We start from the raw sequence: 14278 nt of genomic DNA, 5'->3' as shown, positions 1-14278 counted from the left end.
CAGAAAACCTGCAGCTGCCAGGAAACCAGGGCAGGAGTGGGAGAAATGCCCAGGAGGCCGCTGAGCCTGACTGAGATGAAGAGCAGGAAACAGCAGGTGCCCGGAGGGTTCTCTCCTCCCCAGGCACTCTCCATGGAGCCTGCCAGTTACAAATCAGGAAACCAGTCCTCAGAAACAGGAGAGCTCAGGAAAGCCCTACTCCCAGCAAGCAGGGCCCTGGTGAGAGGTCACAAAGGGGAAAGGCAAGCCCAGGATATGTGTGCCTGTCACTGCCACCATAGTTTTCTTTTGTAATCTTTATACAATATGTAATTGAAAGTATTAAGTATGTCCCTTTTTATTCCCCATTGCACCCCTCCTGCCTGCCCCCACCTCCTGCCCCAGGCCTTCATCACCCTGTTGTCTGTGTCCATGGGTTATGTGCATACATGACTTCTAGTTCTTTGGTTCATCATCACCCACCCACAACCTTCCCCTGCTTTCCCTCCAAGATTCCAAACACTTTTTCATGCTTCTATGTCTCTGGATCCACTCTATTCATCACTTTATTTTGATAAATTAGATTCCACATATGAGTGAGATCATGTGATACTTATCTTTCCCAAATGGCTTATTTTTCTTAGTGTAATATTCTCTAGTACCCTCCATGCTGTCTCAAAGGGTAAGAGATCCTTCTTTTTTTATGCTGCCTAGTATTCCATGGTTTAATTGTACCACAGCTTTCTTATCCACTCATCTACTGATGTGCACTTGGGCTGTTTCCAGATCTTAGCTATTGTAAATTGTGCTGCTATGAACATAGGGGTGAATAGATACTTTCTAGTTTCTGGTTTCTTGGTATATATTTCTTGAAGTCAGATCACTGGGTCCAATGGCAGTTCCATATTTAATTGTAATGTGCAAAAAGACAGGTAAGCCAGTGCATTTCCTCACAGCTTCATTATTGATTCTGAAGTGGGTATCAATACAGTCAGGAAGGGGAAGATTGAACTCTCACCTCTTTGCTGTGCTCTCCTCCAGCATTCTAAGTGCTCTGAGGGCACCACTCACCCTGTGTTCCTCAACAGCCTTTTCCACGGAGCCATGTCTGAGAGCCTGGTGCTCCTGAGTGCTAGAGCAGTGCGCACAGCAGGCTCCTGTCATTTTCACAGAAGATCTGCTTGTCTCCTTGTGCATCCCACACCCATTTTCCTCAGGGCTCAGGAATTGCTGCAGACTGGCTTTTCTGGCAAATGGAAACCACATTTTTCAGGATAATATTGGTTTTGAAGATTTTCTGCTCTGATGGTTTCCTGCACACAGGACAGCAAGTAGGGCTTTCTGCTTTCTCCCAGGATACCTAGAGACAGGAACAACAGCAGCTGTGCCCACAGCCCATGGTGACTGTGTCTATACAGTAATTCAGGCAGATGGCACAGGTGAGCTCTTTAGGGAAGTTTTGTGGGAAGTCTGAGTCCATTTTTCTGAGGGAAGAAAATCAGGAGTTTCCTCTTCTGCCCAGGAGACACAAAGGTCTAAGCAAAATGTGACTCAGGATGTGACTCAGTAACGGTGTGTCCGGAGAAGAGCAAGCTTGATAGGCATGTGACACAAACAGAAAGCTGACCCAGGAAAGCTCTCACAACCTGTAATAACTATTCTTGGCTTTCTAATCAACACTATCCACCTCCTGCACACTTTTCTTCTGCTTAAGAAAGAACCTCAATTTGCTGAGGTCTTATTTTCTCCAAATAGCTTGAGTTTCAGGTATTTGGAATAACTTACAGTTCCAGGTTCTGGGTCCTGCATGCTCTAATATTCCATCTAACACTCACTGCCAGTCACTGACTTAGCTCAAGGTATTTTACTTCAGTTTTCATTATTATGTAATTGTCAGGCATTTCACCTTGGATGTTCTTTTTCATCTTAATCAGAATCCACATCCCAAAACATTTGATGGAACCTATCTGACGTATTTCCTTTTGTTACATATGCTTAAAAAAAAAAGTTTTCAGAGAGAGGAAGAGAGAGAGAGAAGCATTGATGAGAGAAACATGGACTGATTTCCTCCTGCACATGTTCCACTGGTGATTGAGTCCAAACCTGGGTATATGTCCTGGCCAGGAATCAAATTGGGGATCTCCTAGTACAGTGATGGTGAACCTTTTGAGCTCCGTGTCTCAGCATTTTGAAAAACCCTAACTTAACTCTGGTGCTGTGTCACATATAGAAATTTTTTGATATTTGCAACCATAGTAAAACAAAGATTTATATTTTTGATATTTATTTTATATATTTAAATACCATTTAAAAAAGAAAAATCAACCAAAAAAATGAGTTCACGTGTCACCTCTGACACGCGTGTCATAGGTTTGCCATCACTGTATGGGATGTTGCTCTATTTAACCAACTGAACCACACTGGCCTGGCGACTTTTTTGATTTATACAAAACAGTATGTGAATACTTTAAGAGTAATGAAGAGGAAACTAAACATTGTCAGAATCATCAGAGTCTCACAGTCTCTACTCACATGATTATTCCAATGTGCTTTAATTAGCCCTCTTCTCTTTTTAGCCATAGCAATTAATCAAAGAAACAAAAAATTAAAGAGAATTGTTGTATATTTGAAGTCTTCAATAATGATTATCAAGCACTACTTGTGATAAGATTATGATAAGATTATGGGTGTAATCATAATTGTAGTAGGGGGATAGGCATGAGAAGAGCAGAGCCCATGGCCCAGCTGCATAGGGTCACCAGGGTGAGAGCCCCAGGTGCCCCGCAATGGGGCATACACTACAAGCCCCTGTTCTACGGCTCCCTTAAGCATTAAGCCCTGGAAATGACATCTAGGCCTCAATTGTGTTTCAGCTCCAGGCCCAGAAAAGCAGCAAAACCCGGCAGAGTGAAGCCCTGGCTGACACCAGGACCAGCTGCAAGGACCAATGACCCCTTCCCGTGGTGCCAAGCAATCAGTGGAGACTAGGAGCCTGAGGAGACAGTGGGAAAGTGGATAAATATTCTATTGAGAACCTCTCCTGATCTCATATAAAAGTCCTCAGGCTCTAGTCAGTTTGGCTCAGTGGTTCAAGCCTCAGCCTCAGGCTGAAGGGTCTCGGGTTCCATTCTGGTCAAGGGCATGTGTTTTGGTTGCAGGCTTATTCCAGGCTACCAGTCAGGGCTGGTGCTGGAGGCAACCAACCAATTTATATGTCTCTCTCCCATTGATGTTTCTCTCTCTCTCCATCTCTCCCCCTTGCTTCCACTCAATATAAAAATCTATAATAATAAAAGCATAATATGCTAATTAGACCAGATGTCCTTCTGTCCTTCCCGACGAAGCTGAGGGAAAGGAAGGCCTACTCATGCATGCAATTTCATGCATTGAGCCTCTAGTAAGTAAGTAAGTAAGTAAGTAAGTAAGTAATAAAACAAATGGAAAAAAATATCCTTGAGGGAGGATTAACAAAAAATGAAATAAAATCCCTCAAAATGGAGGACCCAGCATAGATCTCTTTATGGAGCACAGCTTGGCCTTTCTCTACCCCTGTCTTTCCCCAGGGACTGCTCTCTCTTTTTCTTTCTCTCTCTTTCTACCTCCCTCTTCACCTCCCCCCTCTGGAGTAAGCCCAAACCTCTCCTCCCACTTACATTTCCCAAGGTGCCTCTCTCTCTCTCTCTCTCTCTCTCTCTCTCTCTCTCTCTCTCCCCACTAATGTCAAAGGACCCTCCTTTTCTTTTTTCCTGGTAACTTGTTTCCTGAGCACAATTCTTTTATGGCTCATTTCATCTACCTCTGTGACTTTCTAAATAAACTTTCTCTTAAAGTTTGAGTCTTGCCTCCTAATTCTTCTCTTAGCCAGAACTCAAGAACCGAGGTTGCTGCTGAATGGAGGCTAGCACCTCTGCCATTTTCCCTGCTACTACTACTACTAATAATCAGCACCGCCCTAGCTGGTTTGGCTCAGTAGATAGAGCATAGGCCTGCTGACTGAAGGGTCCCAGGTTTGATTCTCGTCAAGGACACATGCTCAGGTTTCGGGCTTGATCCCCAGTAGAGGGTGAGCAGGAGGTAGCCCATCAATGATTCCCTCTCATCATTGCTGTTTCTATCTCTTTCTCCCTCTCCCTTCCTATCTGAAATCAATAAAAACATATTTAAAATGATAATAATCAGCACCAAATAACAAATCATGCTTTTAAAAATGCATTTCACTTAAAACTGGGTCCTCATACTAGTTAAATAGAGATGTTCCCCAAACTCCTCATATTTCTTATATGCCCAGTGTCACTTTCTGCCAGCCCAATCATTACCTACATTATTTAAAATGTAAGTCAGAAAACTCATGTTTCTTCAGACATTTATTTCTCTTTAAAACAATATTCTCCTTAAATCACTTCCATGTGTAAATGAAGCACATCATCTCCTTAAAAACTCCAGGCTCCATGTCAATGATTTCAACCAGATTCTTTTTGCTCTTCTCCATTGCATGTGCAAACATGGCCCTAAACACTGGAGAACGAGCTGCTACGATAGCTTTGTGAGCCTGGAATTCCTGGCCACCAACATAAAAACAACAGTCTGTGAACCAGGAATTCTCCAAAAGTCCTCCTAGCTCATCGGCCAGCTGGCACTCAGGAACCTTCACCATCTTCTTGGTACTCTGGCCAGAAATGGTGACGGAATCTTGCACCACACTCACCTCACAGAAGAGGGTCATCTTGTCATCAGGAAAAAACCTGTAGTCTTCATCGAAGAGAACATCTCTATGGATGAATTTCTTGAATCCCCAGTCTTTCCTTTGTACAAACATATATGCCTGGTGACTCTCCAAAGATTTGGTTTCTTCTCCCTTGTCATTCAGGATGGAGAGTTTGAATTTTGCCAAAAATATACGCTTCGGAGAACTAACCAGAAACAGATAAAGTGACAGGTAATCTTTGTTATCTTCATCTAGCCCTTTTGGGTATACTCTCAGACACCATTTCAGTTGAGCAATGGCTTCTGATGAAAAGTTTGAACTTTGAATGACTTCATCCACTGCCTGCCAGCAAAGCTAAAGTTACTGATGGTCCACATGTGGGAGAATTTCACTACCTTGATCTCAGTGTGGCACCAGCTCTCAGCTGCAGGGCCACTCGCCATTTCTGCTGGAGGTGGCGGACTTGGAACCCTTGACATTGCAAGTTTGAAGGTTAAATGAGATTTCCAAAGTCAGAGGACAAAGATTTCTGTTCTCTTTTCACCCACGTTAAGTCAGTAGTGGGAAGATGAATGTTGTCTTGCCTAAAAGGAAATCTCTCAGAGCGGGGCCTACAGCTGCTGGTACCTGTCCTTCTGCACTGGCTTCAGACTGCTGGCAACGTTCAGGCTTTCTTTCTAAAAACTGTCTGAATGATGCATCTAAAATATAAATGCTGCTTGGCTGGTGTGGCTCAGTGGTTGAGTGCCGACCTATGAAGCAAGAGGTCTCAGTTCCATTCCAGGTCAGGGGATATGGTCAGGGTTCAGGCTAGATACCCAGTGTGGGGCTTGCAGGAGGCAGCAATTCAGTGATTCTCTGTCTTCATTGATTTTCTATGTCTCTCTTCCTCTCTAAAATAAAAATTAATTTAAATAAAACATAAATGCTGTCATAGTAGACAGATGCTCAATAATTACCTAAGATTCATTTAATAATATTTATTGAGTTTTGTGTGAGTGCCAGGCATTTCTTAAATGGATCCTCTAATCCACAGGTGGGGAACGTCCTGCCTGAGGCCCATATAAGGCCCCCAAAATCATTTGTTCTGGCCCTCCCAAGGCTTTAGGGGTAATTAAAATGTTAAACCAAATGTAGGAGGCTAATTTTTAATATTATCAGTTCATTTTGTTTGGCACTCAAAATATTTTCTAAATATCCAAATGGCCCTTGGCAGAAAAAGGTTTCCTACTCCTGCAGTCTACTTTGTTTACACTACAGGATATTCTTTGGTGTAGACCACCAGGGAAACTCCCTAAAAATCTAATCACCTTCCCTTTCCAACATTTAAAAGAAATCACTAATTATCCAATACTTGGGGACTATTATCAAATTTACAAAAATTTTATCAATCTCATGTGTAAAAAATAATTCTTTTGAATAGAATTTCTTTCTCCCCTTCAGTAATTAGAGTTAGCATCTTTTCCTGTTTCTTTGTTCTTTAATTTTCTTTGCCATAAATAAGCTGTACATAAAATTGATCATATTTCTATTGGGTTATCTATTACTTTTATTATCTGTAAGTATATATTCTTCATTGCATTCTAAAAACAAATTACTTTCTTTTTAAAGTGACAGATATTACTCACTTATATTAATTTCCCTTCATGTTTAAAGTGGCACAAACATTCGACTAGCAAGTACTGAAGCACTATAGTGCTTAACAAAAGAACTATAGTTAGGCGCTATAGTTCTGCCTAACAATAATACAGAGTTAGTCTCCTTCCAGCCTCTGGTCATAGCATGCCCATCCATCAGTTAGTACATCATCTTGTTTTATGTGTGTTTCTATTTAAAGACATCTTAGTTAATATATATTACTTATTTATTAACATTGAATTCATGGCCTACAGTGCTAGAGCTCATTCCTTAAGGAAGCTTATCTAACAGATACATTATTTCCATAAGGCATAGCCCAGATGAGTGTTGGGGTCCATCCCCAGCAGGTCCAGGGGTTCCCAAAAGTGTGGAGGGAGTCGGCAAAGAAGGAATGACACAGAGGCAGCGTTCAGTTGACCAACATGGTTAGGTTCTCTCGCCTGGTTCTATCCAAGATCTCCAGCCAGGTACTGTGTTTTACAGTCTTGTTACATCTGTATTTATACCAGTTGATTTTAATCCTATCAATTTCTATTCCAAAGGTTAGGGCATTTCTTATCTCCATTCCAGGGAGTAAAGATTATGTAGCTTAAGCTTGTGGTCTACAGCAAAGAATATCCTGTAGTGTAAACAGATTAGACTGCAGGAGTAGGAAACCTTTTTCTGCCAAGGGTCATTTGAATATTTAGAAAATATTTTGACGCCAAACAAAATGAACTGATATTATTAAAAATTAGCTTCCTACATTTGGTTTAACATTTTAATTACTCCTAATGTGATTGTTCATAGTTAAAGTGATTAACTATCTGCCTGGCACTTAGTTAAGGGGTTTTATTCCCTCCCTAACTTCAGGGAAAAATCCCTACCTGGGGAAACAACCTTTCTCGGAGAGGTGACCTTGGTTAAAACATAGTGCCAAGAAGGGATGCAAACATATTAAGAACAGTATGCCATATATGCCAGGTCCCTTGAAACATATGCTGTGCAGATGTTTCCTTCCCTGCAGCAACTGTGTCAAGCAGAAAGGATGGATCGGCTTCTGGCAGGTGAGGGCAGTTTTAAACAGCGAAGTCACCAACAAGTGGCACCAAAATGCCAAAAAACATTTATACTATACCATGGTGAAGACACTTACTTACTGTTTGAGCTTCTCCTTATTCAAACTCTGCTTGGAACATTCAACTGACAGGAATCAAATTTCTCCTTCTCAGTGCAAGTCTATGAATGGCAAGGAAAACACCATGAAAATTACTTTTAGATTTACAAATAAATTTAGTGAATATGCAAATTTGCATATACAGAATCTGAAAATAAAGAGGAAGGACTGACTCTATTTTTCCTGGTATGATATATCTATGTGTTTTTATATGAAACTGAAACAAAGGAAGGAAATTTGGGGAGGGACTATCTAATATTTTCTTTTTAAAAAATATGTGTGTGGGGTTTTTTTAATTGATTTTCAGAAAGAGAGGAAGGCAGAGAGGTAGAGAGAGAAACATCTCTTAGCTGGCTCCTGCATACCCCTATCTGGTATTGAGCCACAAACCCGGGCACATCTATGAATGGAGCCAGCAACCTTTTGGTGCATGGAATGATGCCGAACTAACCGAACCACACTGGGCAGGGCCTAATGCTAGTATTTTCTGAGAGAAGAATTCTTTTCGGATAGCCCACAAGATTTATGGTCAAGACTGCCAAGCAATGAAGAAAGATCTATCAGTGCTGTCAGTCAAGGCTCAACCACAGAGGCAGAACCAGTAACATAGATGCACATCTGAAGAGATCCATGTACAGATTTATTACAAGAACTGACTTACATGATCATAGGGGCTAGTTAAGCAAGTGTGAGATCTGCGGTAGAGTAAGTCAGGGAGAGAAATCCCCAGCAGGCTGGAACCCAGTGGTCATGAGACAAAGCAGTTGTCACTGTCAGTGAGAGGTTTTTGGAGCAATACAGAAGCATTTGATGATTGGAGTGTTGTTCAAGGATTGACTAAGTCTTTCCTTAAAGGACTTCCACTGATAAAGTCAGGACCACTTTCCAATTTCTTTAACTCACAGTCAAAGTAAGGGACTTTATTTATATACAACTGCAAATCTCACAGCACCATGTAGATTAGCCTTTGATTGAATAACTAGGCAAGGGGTATGTATGTTAAAAAAAAAAACACAAAAAAAACAAACAAAACAAAAACAGGTTGCTGCTCTCCTTTCTGTCCTTTTAGTTCTGCCTAATCAAGTTGATATGACATTAAATTTAAGAAATATAAGAACAGGTCTCCTTGTTCCATTCTAGGTTTACTATGTTGGACCATCCACAGAGTGAATGCCCTGGATGTATCTTCTCTAACTCAATAAATTGATAATGTTAATAAACATTTCTGATTATATTAGCAATAAATTGAAATTTACTCCCTGTTTTCTTGACTTATATCAATGTGTTTTTATGTTTAATTTGGATCATTCAGTTAGATGCTCTAACAACTGTGCAAAACAGCCAGGGTTGTTTTCTATATTTTAATATAAGAATACCTTGACCACTACTCTTTTTTAAAAAAATCCTCATTGAAGAGTATGTTTATTGATTTTAGAGAGAAGGAGAGAGAGAGGGAGAGAGAGAGAGAGATCTATGTGTGAGAGAATCATTGATGGATTGCCACCCGCAATCGCTCTAATCAGGGATAGAACCTGAACCCTGGGTATGTGCCCAGACCAGGAATCAATCTCTTGCCCTGAGATTATAAATATTACACACTTGCTCTAAAATCGCTGCTCTAGCGCATGGATCATAAATCAGTTGTTTAGCATCTACTTATGAACCAGGAGGTCATTGTTTGAGTCCCAATGAGGGCACATGTCTGGGTTGCAGGCTCGATCCCTGTGGGGGGGCATCCAGGAGGCAGCCAATCAATGATTCTCTCTCATCATTGATGTTTCTATCTTTCTCTCCCTCTCCCTTCCTCTCTGAACTAAAACATAAATGCTATCATAGTAGACAGATGCTCAACTATTACCTAAGATTCATTTAATAATATGTATTGAGTTTTTGTGTGTGAATGGCAGGCCTTTTCTTAAAGCAATCCTGTAATCCAGAGGTGGGGAAGTCCTGCCTGACGTCCATATAAGGCTCCCCAAAATCATTTGGTCTGGCCCTTCCAAGGCCTTAGGGATAAGTTAAATGTTTGACCAAATGTAGCAGGCTAATTGTTAATAATTTCAGTTCATTTTTTATGACCCTCAAATGATATTATAAATATCCAAATGGCAGAAAAAAGATCCCCTCTCTCCTGCAGTCTAATCTATCTACATCACAGAATATTCTCTGGACTAGACCCACAGGGTACACTCCCTAAAAATCCCAATACCTTCCCTTTCCAACACTTAAAGGAAATCATGAATTAACTAATACTTGGAGACTCATCAAATTTACAAAAATTTAGTCAATCTCATGTGTAAACAATAATTCTTTGAATATAATTACTTTCTCCCCATTGGTAATTAGAGCTAGCATCTTTTTCTGTTTATTTTCTCTTTAAGTTTGTTTGCCATAAATAAGCTCTTCAAAAAATTGTTCATATTTCTATTCAGTAATCTATTACTTTTATTATCTGTAAGTATAGAATCTTCATTGCATTCTAAAAACAAATTACAGTAGGTCCTAGGATTATGTGGGAGATCTGTTCCTATGGCATGACGTAAGGCGATTTTCGGCTTAAATCGGAACCCACCTACATAAGCACCTACGTCGCTCACATGGAGCACATACACAGCAGTAATGAAGTGAAACAGTAAAAACAATTTAAAAGAAAGATGACAATTTCTGACCTTTACTTGTGGTAAATAAATAATAAAAACATAAAGCACATATGTACATACGTCGAAATGACAGGACTTTTTTTTAATATAGATAAATGGGAGATGGCAGTGTAACCACAAAACAACGCACGTTAAGTCCGACATAACCCGAGGACTGTCTGTACTTTCTTTTTAAAGTGACAGATATTACACACATAGTAAGTTCCATTTATGTGCTATAAAGAGACACGAACACTCTACTAGCAAGTACTGAAGCACTGTTCCTGCCAAAAATGCAGTTATAATCTTCCAGACTAGGTTGCACTGGAAAGCCCTCATTTTAGAAAGAGTCAGTGGTGTGGAAACTGCAAATGCAAAAAGATTTACTATGGGGCACATATTAGCTAACATGCCACAAAAGGAATAGGATAATGTACATTGGAATTAGCAGGGGACAAGTACTAGTATCACTAGCTCTAAATGCTGGTGCGAGATGCCTCACTACCTGGGAAATAGCCATGCTAAGTTTCTCAGGGCAAATGACTACATTGCATTGTGTGGTTCTGTAGGCTGAAACCTTAAATTTATCATTAGTGAGGGAAAGTAGGGACACATCATGATCCTTCTCTACCTAAAGTACTTTAATCTAACCTGCCCTGATTATCTCCATTGCTTAGGATCTGAAACTTAAATGCATTTGCTCCTATGGTGCTAAAATTCAATTTTCTTTATTTTTTTTACAGAGGAACCTCTCAAATCAAATGAGATCTTTATGAGAAAAGATTCAAGAAATTAAAAACAAAATCTCAGTAAAGATGGCAGAATACCTGACTATTGGATGGTAAGTATAAGACTGTACTTCCCTGTGAATCAGGCTAACATAAACATGACAGGAAAAGGATCTGAGAACAGCAATTTAAGGTGTGTGCCTACAATGGTGAGAAGTGGGAGTGCAAGAGCTAGAGAATTGCTTTAGGTAGAAGAAAATGTAACATGCTAAACTAAAAGAAAACTGAGGGAAAGAAGTAAAGAAAAGAAAAGACTCTCAGTAACTTTGGAGAGGAAATAGAAGGAACATATCTCAACATAAAAAAGGCCATACATGACAAATCAACAGTGAACATCATACTCAATGTGTGAAAGCTAAAACCACTTGCCCTAAGAATAGGAACAGGACAGGGATGTCCATTTTCACGACACTTATTCAATACTAGAGGCCTGGTGCACAGATTCATGCACATTGAAAGGAAATTAATTAGATGGTGGCCCGTGGAGCGGGACTGGGGGAGATGGCCAGGACATTCCCTAGAGCCAATCCCCTGTGGTCCCTCCCCAGCCAACCACACCTGCAGTGGGGCCAGGGCTCAAAGGGCAACTGTGGAATGAGCAGGATCCCTGGGGCAGATGAGGTCCCTCAGCCTGGCCTGTGGGGATTGGGCCAAAACCAGCAGTCCCACATCCCCTGAGGGGTCCCAGAGTTATAGAGGGCACTCTGCAAAGTTGCTGTTGCTCAGCAGCTCCTGCGGTGAGCATAAGCTCCCTGGTGGTCAGTGGATGTCATACCTATTGGCCAGTTGGCCGGTTGCTTAGCCTTTTACAGACTAGAGGTCTGGTGAATGAAATTTGTGCACTGGAGCGGGGGGGTCCCGCAGCCTGGCCTGTGTCCTGTCACGGTGCGGGAGCCCCATGATAGATTATCCAATCATCCAGGGCTCCTTGATGGATTACCCTAAAGAGGTAGGCTGGAGCTGGGGGTTCTGCCTTTGCATTATGTGGAGCTGGGAGGCGGGACCCCCAGGGCCCCCAGGCAGGTCTCGGCAGACCCCCCAGGCAGGCTGTGCCTCATGGAGCTGGGAGGTGGCAGGACTCCCAGGCAGGCCTTGCTGGACCCCCAGGCAGGCCTCGCCACATGGAGCCGGGGGATCTGCCTCCTTCCGGCTCCACGCACAAAGCCGGGAGGAGGTGAGACTCCCAGGCAGGCTCCATGTTGCATACGCAGCATCAAGCCCACCCCCCCACCTGCACATGCCTGCTGTGCACACAGCCATCTTGTTGACGGCATGAAGGCATCATGGCGTGATGACCACTTAGGCTTTTATTAGTAAGGACTAGAGGCCCGGTGCACAAAAATTTGTGCACTGGGGGAGGGGGGCCCTCAGCCCAGCCTGCCCCCTATCACATACTGCAAGCCCTCAAGGGATGTACTACTGATGGCTTATACCCGCTCCCTGCTCCCCTTGGGGAGCAGGCCTAAGCCACAGTCTGGCCTCCCTTTATGGGAGGCGACCGGGCTGATCAGGGGAAGGCGCCAGCCCCATCACCCCGCTGCTGCTGCCACTGCCAGTCACCACAGCCACCAAGGTGTTTTCATCAACACGGACTCCAGTCCCTTCACCATGAAAAAATGACAACTTTCTTTAGGCATTTTCAAGATGTGTCTTTCACAGGATATGACATTTCTTTCTTTCTTTCTTTCTTTCTTTTTTTACCCTCACCTGAGGATATGTTTCCATTGATTTTTAGAGAATGTGGAAGAGAAAGGGAAAGACAGAGAGAAACATCAAAGTGAGAGGAACACTTTGATTGGTTGCCTCCTGCATGAGCCTGACCTGGGCCTGGGCCAGGGAGGAGCCTGCAACCTAGGTACATGCCCTTGGTCAGAATTGAACCCAGACCCTGCGGTGGGCAGGCCGAAGAATTACCCACTGAACCAAACTAGCTAGGGCAGGATATGACATTTCTTAGCCCTCCAGCAGTGGACCTTCCTTTTTTTCTCCAGGAGTGTGGTAAAAAACCCTAGATCACCTTATTGGATTCTTATTATCCAAATTACTAAGAATATTACCAGTGGCATACAGGGAGCTAAGCCAATGAGCGGTTAGAAAAGGTGTTTCCTCTGTAGTTCACACCAATTGCCAGCTCGTCCCCTGCACAGACCTAACGCCTCTGGCCGAGTCATTAGACCTGGGCAGGGGACCACCAGCTCCCATCGATTTCCAGCTCTGCCCCTATCCAGGCCTAATGTGTGTGGCTGAGTCCTTAGGCCTGGGCAGGGGACCTCCAGCTCCCTATCATTGCTGGCTTCACCTCTGCTCCACATGATTGCTGGCTCTGCCCCTGCTCCCCTCCATCACCGGCTCCCTCCCTGCTCCCTGCCATCACCAGCTCCACCCCTGCCCAGGCCTAATGCCTCTGACCAAGGTGTAGGCCTGGGAAGGGGACTCTCAGTTCCCCGCCATCGCCAGCTCCGCCCTGCTCCCCGCTATCGCTGGCTCCGCCCTGCTCTCCCACCATCACTGGCTCTGCCGCTGCCCAGGCCTAACACTTCTGACCGAGGCATTAGGCCTGGGCAGAGGACCCCTCAGCTCTGATTACAGGCTCCGATCTCTGCTGGGCACCTACCTATGCAAATTAACCACTTTCTTTTTGGGGGGTTAATTTGCATATCATGCTGATTAGCCAATGGGAGGCATAGCAAAGGTATGGTCAATTACCATGTTTGTCTATAATTAGATAGGACTAGAGGCCTAGTGCATGAAATTCGTGCACTGGGGGTTGGGTTTTCTTCAGCCCAGCCTGCCCCTCAGTCCGGGAGCGCTCAGTGGATGTCGGAGCAGGTGTCCCGTGTGTGTGTGTGTGTCCCCCCTGGGGGTCTGCCCCCAGCCACACCGTGGAGGCTTAGAGCAGGCACCCCTCTCTGTTGATCTCTCAGGCTCCTGGCTTCCACTGCCTGTTGTACTCTCCCTTGAGCTGTGGCCAGGGTGGGGCCACCCTTGCCTGCTGTGGGATTGCCGCAGAGACCCAGGGGCAGGCGCACACAGGGGCTGGCTGCAGGCCACCCTTTCCTGCTCTGGGATCATCGTGGCTTCTCTGATCACCGGCTGGGGGGCGGGCAAAGATGGCCCGGTTGTCTTTTATTAGATAGGATAATACTGGAAGGCCTAGACACAGGGATTAGTCAAGAAGAAATAAAGGGCAGTCAAATTGGAAAGGAAGAAGTAAAACTCTCATAATTTGCAGATGACATGCTGTTGTAAATAGAAAACCCTAAAGACTCCATCAAAAAACTACTAGACTTAATAAATGAATTTGCCAGTATAGCAGGATACAAAATCGACACCCAAAAATCAATAGCTTTTTTATACAGCAATAATAAATTCT

The 14278-nt window shown here is 43.3% G+C and overlaps 1 pseudogene across 1 annotated transcript in view; it reads right to left on the bottom strand.

Annotated features, from left to right (window-relative positions):
- Positions 1-5163, bottom strand: part of LOC308524609 (speckle-type POZ protein-like) — a 31382-nt pseudogene extending 26219 nt beyond the window's left edge. The window contains exon 1 of the transcript in view: positions 4722-5163. The product of the transcript in view is annotated as a speckle-type POZ protein-like (transcript). The remainder of the gene's footprint in view (positions 1-4721) is intronic.
- Positions 5164-14278: the final 9115 nt, after the last annotated feature.

This window comes from Myotis nattereri, assembly GCF_964212035.1.
Source record: "Myotis nattereri genome assembly, chromosome: 9".
NCBI classification, from domain to species: Eukaryota; Metazoa; Chordata; class Mammalia; order Chiroptera; family Vespertilionidae; genus Myotis; species Myotis nattereri.
Note: the sequence above shows the minus strand (reverse complement) of the source record. Positions and strands in the feature narration are given on the sequence as shown.